This window comes from Trachypithecus francoisi, unplaced genomic scaffold, assembly GCF_009764315.1.
Source record: "Trachypithecus francoisi isolate TF-2019V2 unplaced genomic scaffold, Tfra_2.0 Contig00648, whole genome shotgun sequence".
Taxonomy (NCBI): Eukaryota; Metazoa; Chordata; class Mammalia; order Primates; family Cercopithecidae; genus Trachypithecus; species Trachypithecus francoisi.
This window is the reverse complement of record NW_022680794.1, coordinates 64,859-72,734: the sequence shown is the minus strand read 5'-3', so window position 1 is coordinate 72,734 and position 7,876 is coordinate 64,859. Positions and strand designations below refer to the sequence as shown.

General features: G+C 55.8%; 1 long non-coding RNA gene across 2 annotated transcripts; it reads left to right on the top strand.

Moving 5' to 3' along the window:
- The first annotated feature begins 462 nt into the window (after positions 1 to 462).
- On the top strand, positions 463 to 7,251 carry LOC117087387. Of its 2 annotated transcripts, none has more exons than XR_004438797.1 (3): positions 463 to 557; positions 2,105 to 2,196; positions 7,213 to 7,251. It is a non-coding gene; the product is annotated as an uncharacterized LOC117087387 (long non-coding RNA). The 2 variants fall into 2 exon arrangements; XR_004438796.1 differs by having other exon boundaries at positions 7,210 to 7,246.
- Positions 7,252 to 7,876: the final 625 nt, after the last annotated feature.

Sequence of the window (7,876 nt, the reverse complement as noted above, 5' to 3'; positions counted from 1 at the left end):
AGCTCGCCCGGCTAGTTTTTTGTATTTTTTAGTAGAGACGGGGTTTCACCATGTTAGCCAGGATGGTCTCGGTCTCCTGACCTCGTGATCTGCCCGTCTCGGCCTCCCAAAGTGCAGGGATTACAGGCTTGAGCCACCGCGCCCGGCCCCTTCCAGGCAGTTCTAAGCCCAGGGTGGGTCTTTAAAGCCTGCCCAGAAAGCACAGCACTCCCTTCATCCCTGAGTGTCTTGGGGACAGGGTCTCCAAGGGAGAAAAGGGTCAGAAAGGAGGAGGAGGTCGCCATGAGGAGGGCAGAGAACGACCTGAAGAAGGTTCTGTTTTCCATGGGAGCCAAGTACAGCCGCTGTCTGGCCAAGGTGCATGCCCCGCGGGGAGCACGGGGGCATCTTCACCCTGGGCTATGCCCTGCGCTCTGTTGAGACCGAGTCCCTCTCTTTGGGCCTGTCCCCTACAGGCTGACCAGAAGGGAGGCGAGAAACAGACGGGAAACAAAGAAGATTCTCGCTGAGAGATGCAAGCCACTCAACGTCAACCACCTCAGTGAAGACAAAGTGAGGTGAGGGGTGGGTATTGCAGGGGTCAGCCCCGGGGGTGGCCCTGCAGGGGCTGGTGACTGCTCCCCAGGCTGCCAAGGGCCGTGCTCCTCGGTGGCTGGAGGACTCCAGGGGCCTGGCCCTGTCTTTGAGGCTTAGTCAGCGAAGCCTCACCACTTCTGCCCCAAGGCCAAGGAGCTCTGGGGGACCCTGCACCAGCTAGAGACTGGTAAGTTCAAGTTTGGGGAGAAGATGAAACGCCAGAAATATGGTGTGAGTCCCGGCATCTCTGGCCCTGGGGCCCTAGCAGCTTTCACCCACCAGCCAGGGCAGCCACCTCCCTGCGTCCCTACCAAACTCTAGACCTGCCCACCCCAGGGCCCTGGGTCCTGAGAGGCCCACACAGGCTGTTGCCACTGACCTCTGGCTGAGGCTGCTCTCCTGCTGGGGACTGTGGCCAGAGCCCATCCTCCTGGCTGGCCACGTAGCACCCTGAGTGATGACCCGGCCTGTGAGTGGCCTTGGTCATCCCTGCCATGATGACTATCATGGCAGGGCAGCCATGGCCGAGTGGACTCAGGGTCCATTTTTGAAGCCCTTTAAGCTCATAGAAAGTCCCCATCAACACCGAGCTCAGCTCCGGGGCACCAAGTCCGTCTGGTGTAAGGCATCCTTTCCACAGAGCCTCCTCCACAAACCCAGACTCTGGCTTCCACCAGGGCCCCAGACACCTACTTCCTCAGGGCAGGCAGAGGGGCAACACACTGTACCCCGTAGCTGCGAAAGGGGGCATGGCACTGTGACCCTCTGGGATGGAGAAGAACCACCGTCCCATGCAGGCACCATTGCTGCAGGCCAAGCTGGGGCTCAGGAAGGCAGCCTGCCCGGGCAGCCTCAGGGGCTGGGGTACAACATGGGAGCTAGGATGGAGGCTGAGCTGCTTCCCGCCCTCCCAAACACCAGTATGGGCTCTAGGGGACAGGGGCAAATCTGAGGGTGATCTGTGTGCTCAGGGCAAATGCAGACACTCCAGCATCACCATCAAGGCCACGATATCCACCCTCCAGCACCACCCAGGGCCCCAGGGAGGGCAGCTGTGCCCACAGGGCCTGTGCTTCACCCAGGTGCAGTGGGTACGGGGTGACCAGTCCAAGCCAGCCAGCCCAGGTCATGCTGCGGCCATGGCCCGGGCACTGTGCTCCAGCTCTGGGAGCCCTGGTCATTCCCTTCATGTGATGGGGGATCCCAGGCCTGCCCCAGCGTCCCTGTGAATGTGAAGTGACCCCCAAAGGGACAGGCTTTGCCCCTGCTCTCAGGCCTGCATGCCCCACACTCTACTCCCACACAAACGCACCCGAAGGCTTTGTGGGGAGGTGGAGGAAGGAGCCCCACTGTGAGACATCTCTATGTCCCCAGAGCTCCTCTGACACTGACAGTTGCTCTCTTCACTGGTTTGTATGTTTGTATAAAGTGCCCAGAACGGTGCCCAGCACACAGGAGGTGTGAGCCGTCATCATCACTGCTGTCATCGTTGTCACCACTGTCACTGTCTTTCGGTTCTCTTTCCCAGGTGGCCTCTCAGGATCCCTCTTCTTGCCTCCAGTGACCTGGGGCCCTTCATGTCAGAACAGATGTGTCCTGCGATGCTCCGCACGTGAAACAGTAAGACCCTATAAATGAAAAAATGTATTTTCCCCCATGGGGTTTAGTTTTTGTTTGTTTGTTTGTTTTTCTTCTTTTTGAGACAGAGTCTCGCTCTGTTGCCCAGGTTGGAGTATAGTGTTGCAATCTCGGCTCACTGCAACCTCCACTTCCCAGGTTCAAGTGATTCTCCTGCCTCAGCCTCCCGAGTAGCTGGGATTACAGGTGCCCGCCACCATGCCCGGCTAATTTTTTGTGTTTTTAGTAGAGACAGAATTTCAACATGTTGGCCAGGCTGGTCTCGAATTCCTGACCTCAGGTGATCCGCCCACCTCAGCCTCCCAAAGTGCTGGGATTACAGGTGTGAGTCACCGCACCCGGCCCCCCATGGGGTTTAGAAGTAGCTCAGCACAGCAAGTGGTGGCTGCCACCCAAGGAGGTGGCACAGAGGACAAAAGCCCACAGAGGACAAAAGCCCACAGAGGACAAAAGCAGGCGGTGTGGAAATCAGGACCCCACTTGTGGGGCCAAGGCCATGAGCAGCCACAAGGGGGCCCCAGTGAGCCCAGTGCAGGGTAGGGGGGAGCTTAATGCACAGCTAAGTTAGGCTAAGAGAGATGTGGCAGGGTCCCCCTGGGGCAGCAGGTGGGGGCTCAGCTCACCCTGGCTCCTGGCTGCACAGTGCATAGTGGGCATCTCCTCTGCCTGAGGAGGAGGAAGGGCAGCCTGCGGCCAGCAGGTGTGCCAGGATCCTCCCACCTGGGCTGGGGCCCGGAAGGCTAACACAGGGCAGCTGAACCCATTGCAGAACAGGGCCCGAGGGCTGGCTCGGGAGCAGGTGGTCACCGGCTGGCTCTCAACAGGCCTCCACCCAACCTCTGAGTCCCTCAAGCCCTTCCCAGGCCTCCACCCTCCGCCGCAGGCCACACCTACAGCCTGGGCCCTTCTGTGCTGAGGGCTGTGCCCCTGGAACTGCCTGGGCCCTGAAGCAGGGTTTCTGGGGCTTTGGCCCAGGGGAGCTGACTGTGTCACAGCTACCCTCACACCTCACTCCTTGTCCAGGCTGTGCGGGCAAGAGGAGGGAGATGAAGGAGGGCGGGGCTGGCCTTGCTGGTCATAAGGGTTGCTGATCTCTGGGGATCTGGCTGGAGCTAGGGGCTGAGGAAGGACAGGCTGGTGGCAGGGGCCAGGGCTGGGCTTCTGGTGGGCCAGGCCCCCCTAGAGTGAGGTCTGTGCTCACTGCATCCCTAGGGACACAAGCCCAGGGCCAGGGCCTCAGGCATTGTGGCCTGCCAGGCTTCCTGCCTCAGCCCCACCCCGCCCAAGACAAGGCATCCAGGGACACTGGCCTGTGACAGACACGCCCACAACTTTGCTGTGTGCCCATCCTTGTTGCCCCTCCTTTTAGGGAGCTACCCCACCCCTGCCCTTTAACAGATGAACCCAGTGCGGAGCCACTGCCCCCACCCACCAGCCCCTGACTCAGGCCAGAGAAGTGAAAACCACCTGACCTCAGAGGAGGAGCCTGGGGGTGCAGCAGGGCCCCAGGTGACCGGAGGTCAGTCCCCGGGTGGGTGGCCTGGAGGCCAGTTATCTGGAGGATGCTGAGCAGAGAGTGGGGAGGGCCCTTGGTGCCTTTCCTTCCAAGAGGAGAAGCTAAAGGGAATGAGTAACATCAATCCAGGACCCACTGTGCAGGTGCCAATGACGAGGCCAGCAGAGGGGACCACAGGTTCTGCCCAGGACAGTCCTGGAGATGGATGGTGGGGCTGGTATCTGTCTTAATTTCCTGCATTGCTAGAAAGGAATACCAGAGGCTGGGTAATTTATAAAGAAAAGATGGTGGCCGGGCGTGGTGGCTCATGCCTGTAATCCCAGCACTTTGGGAGGCCAAGGCAGGTGGATCACCTGAGGTCAGGAGTTCGAGACCAGCCTGACCAACACCGGAGAAACCCCATCTCCACTAAAAATACAAAATTAGCCAGGCATGGTGGTGCACACCTGTAATCCCAGCTACTCGGGAGGCTGAGGCAGGAGAATCGCTTGAACCTGGGAGGCGGAGGTTGCAGTGAGCCGAGATCGTTCCTGCCATTGAACTCCAGCCTGGGCAACAAGAGTGAGACTCCGTCTCTGAAAAAAAAAAAAAAAGAAAGAAAGAAAAAGAAAAGATGGTTATTTGGCTCATAGTTCTTCAGGCTGGTACAAAGAAGCGTGGCGCCAGAATCTGCTTTCCGTGAGGCCTCAGGAGGCTTCCACTCACAGCAGAAGGGAAAAGGGAGCAGGCATCCCATGGAGAGAGAAAGGAAGGAGGAGCAGGGAAAGAAGGTGCTAGGCTCTCTTTAACAACCAGCTCTCATCGAAACTAATAAAGGCAGAACTGACTGTTAACGCAAGCACCAAGCCATTCATAAGGGGTCCACCCCCATCATGCAAACACCTGGCACCAGGCCCCACCTCCAACACTGTGGATCAAATTTCAACCTGAGATTTGGAGAGGACAACATCCACACTGTATCAGCATCCCAGCCATGAGGATGTACTTCTTGTTGCCTCAAAATGGCTAAGATAGTAAATGTTTAAATACGTGGGTAAATCTAAGTAACTATTGGCTGCATAGAATAATGTCAATTTTTAATGGTGTTTTATATAGGTAACAATTTTATTGATTGATCGATTGAGATGGAGTATTGCTCTGTCACCCAGGTTGGAGTGCAGTGGCTTGATCTTGGCTCACGACAACCTCTGCCTCCCGGGTTCAAGCAGTTCTCCTGCTTCAGCCTCCCGAGTAGCTGGGATTACCAGGCGCCTGCCACCATGCCTATAATTTTTGTATTTTTAGTAGAGATGGGGTTTTGCCATTTTGGCCAGGGTGGTCTTGAACTCCTGACATCAGGTGATCCGTCCGCCTCGGCCTCCTAAAGTGCTAGGATTACAGGCGTGAGCCACTGTGCCCAGCCTATATATAATTTTTTTTTTTCTTTTTTTGAGACGGAGTCTCGCTCTGTCACCCAGGCTAGAGTGCAGTGGCGTGATCTCGGCTCACTGCCAGCTCCGCCTTCCGAGTTCACACCATTCTCCTGCCTCAGCCTCCTGAGTAGCTGGGACTACAGGTGCCTGCCACCACACCCAGCTAATTTTTTTGTATTTTTCGTAGAGATGGGGTTTCATCGTATTAGCCAGGATGGTCTTGATGTCCTGACCTTGTGATCCACCCGCCTCGGCCTCCCAAAGTGCTGGGATTACAGGTGTGAGCCACTGCGCCTGGCCAAAAATTTTAAATGCACCAAGGTCGCTGTCCCAACTTCCTTCCGAAGAGTACAGAATGGGAAGGAGAACACTGCAGTGGAGAAACTGACAAGCACACCTCAGCCAGGTGACCAAGGTCAACACCAGCAGTGAGGAGTCATGCTGATGGCATGTCGCCTTGTAAGATGAGATGAGAAGGGCCCTTACTTCTGCAATCTTCCTCCACAAAACCTCAGTCTACCTCTGAGAAAAACATCAGACAGTGCAGTCAAGGGGCATCTACAGAATTCCTGACCAGTCCTCGTTAAACTATCCAGGTCATCAAATACAAGGAAAGCCTAAGAAACTCTCGCAGCCAGGAGCAGCCTGATGACTCAGTGTCACGTGGGATCTGCATGGGATCTAGGACAGCAAAACTATATTAGGTAGCTGGACGTGTTAGCACTTACCTTTAGTCCCAGCTACTTGGGAGGCTGAGCCGGGAGGATCATTTGAGCCTAGGAGTTTGAGGCCAGTGAGCTATGATTGCACCCATGAATAGCCACTGCATTCCAGCCTGCACAACATAGCAAGACTTCATCTATTTGTTGTTGTTAAAGTACATTAGTGGCTGGGCACGGTGGCTCACACCTGTAATCCTAGCACTTCGGGAGGCCGAATCACTTGAGGTCAGGAGTTTGAGACCAGCCTGGCCAACATGGTGAAACCCCATCTCTACTAAAAATAGAAAAATTAGCCCAGCACAGTGGCGTGTGTCTGTAATCCCAGCTACTCAGGAAGCTGAGGCAGGAGAATCGCTTGAACTCAGCAGGAGGAGGTTGCAGTGAGCCGAGATTGCACTACTGTACTCCAGCCTAGGCGACAGAGCCAGACTCCATCTCAATAAATTAAATAATAAATAATGATAATAAAAAATAAGAAATAAAATAAAGTACATTAGGTGATATCTTAGCAAATGTCAGCCAGGAGCCATTGTGACAAAAGACATCCTGGCGGTATGTTGTGTATGTTATCTGTCTTCCTTAAACCAGATTGGTCTGTTAATTCGGCTTTTGTAGGCTTAACCCAAACATTTGGATCAGGTCCAAGGAAACAGGCAAACAAGCAAGTCCTCTCCAGGGTGCACAGAGCATGTGCTGCAGAGACCTGCATCACTGCCGGCCTTCACAGGTGCCCCTAGGAAAGCTCCCCCTGCCTTTTCAGGCATCTGTTTCTCCTCTATTGACTTAGGAGCTCCCAGTGGTGTGACTTGAGTGAGTCCCATGCCCACAGGCTCTCTAAGAAAGCAGCCTGTGCCTTCTCACCATCCTGGCACAAGAAGAAGGTGCTGGCCCCAAAGGGAGCTTGTTTATAGGGTGACTCCATCTCGGGAGGGGACTGGTGTGAGAGCTCTGCCCAGGAGCAGGGCGTTATTGTGTAAAGGAATCCGATGTTTTCTTCTTCTTCTTTTTTTTTTTTTTTGAGACGGAGTCTGGCTCTGTTGCCCAGGCTGGAGTGCAGGGGCACAACTTCGGCTTACTGCAACTTCACCTCTCGGGTTCCAGAGATTCTCCTGCCTCAGCCTCCTAAGTACCTGAGATTAGAGGCTTGAGCCACCATGCCCAGCTAATTTGTTTCTTCTTTTGAGATGGAGTCTCACTCTGTTGCCAAGCTGAAGCACAATGGCACGATCTTGGCTCACTGCAACTTCTGCCTCCCTGGTTCAAGCAATTCTCCTGCCTCAGCCTCCGGAATAGCTGGGACTACAGGCGTGTGCCACCAAGCCTGACTAATTTTTTGAATTTTCAGTAGAGATGGGATTTCACCGCGTTAGCCAGGATGGTCTGGATCTCCTGACCTTGTGATCCGCAGGCCTCAGCCTCCCAAGGTGCTGGGATTACAGACATGAGCCACCGTGTCCGGCTACAATCTTATGAAGAGCCTGCCACCAGTTTTCACAAGCCATCTGGATTCGGATGCGCGCCGAAATTTGAGAACTACTGACTTAGGTGAAGGTAAAGTTGGCCTTGAAAATCTTCTGTTACAAGTCCCATCAAGATCCAGGTACCCAGATGAACCCACCCCCGTCCAGGCCTGTGGTTCGGGCTTTGGCCGCTGGGAAGGGCGGGCCAGGAGGAACCCTTGTGGCCTCTGAGCGGCTCAGGTGCTCAGGGCGAGGGCAGCAGTCCCCAGGTGGGGCACGCCTCCATTTCTGGCCCGGGCGGAGCGGGGACCCCTGGCGCCGGCGGGCAGAATGGGCGGTGAGGGCGTGAACGCGCCCCTGCCGCCACCAGGGCCTCTGGCAGCTGTGGCAGTGGCGATGGCCTCTCCTGGAGTGTCCCCGCCCCACATTGCTAAGTAGAAGCCACTCCACTGGCGGGGGGCGGGGAGGGGGGTGCAGGCAGCTAGGGCCTGTGGGTCTGGAGAAGGCCAGAGAGGGCGCGCAGAGTCCTCTCAGGTTTCTGAGTTGGGTTGG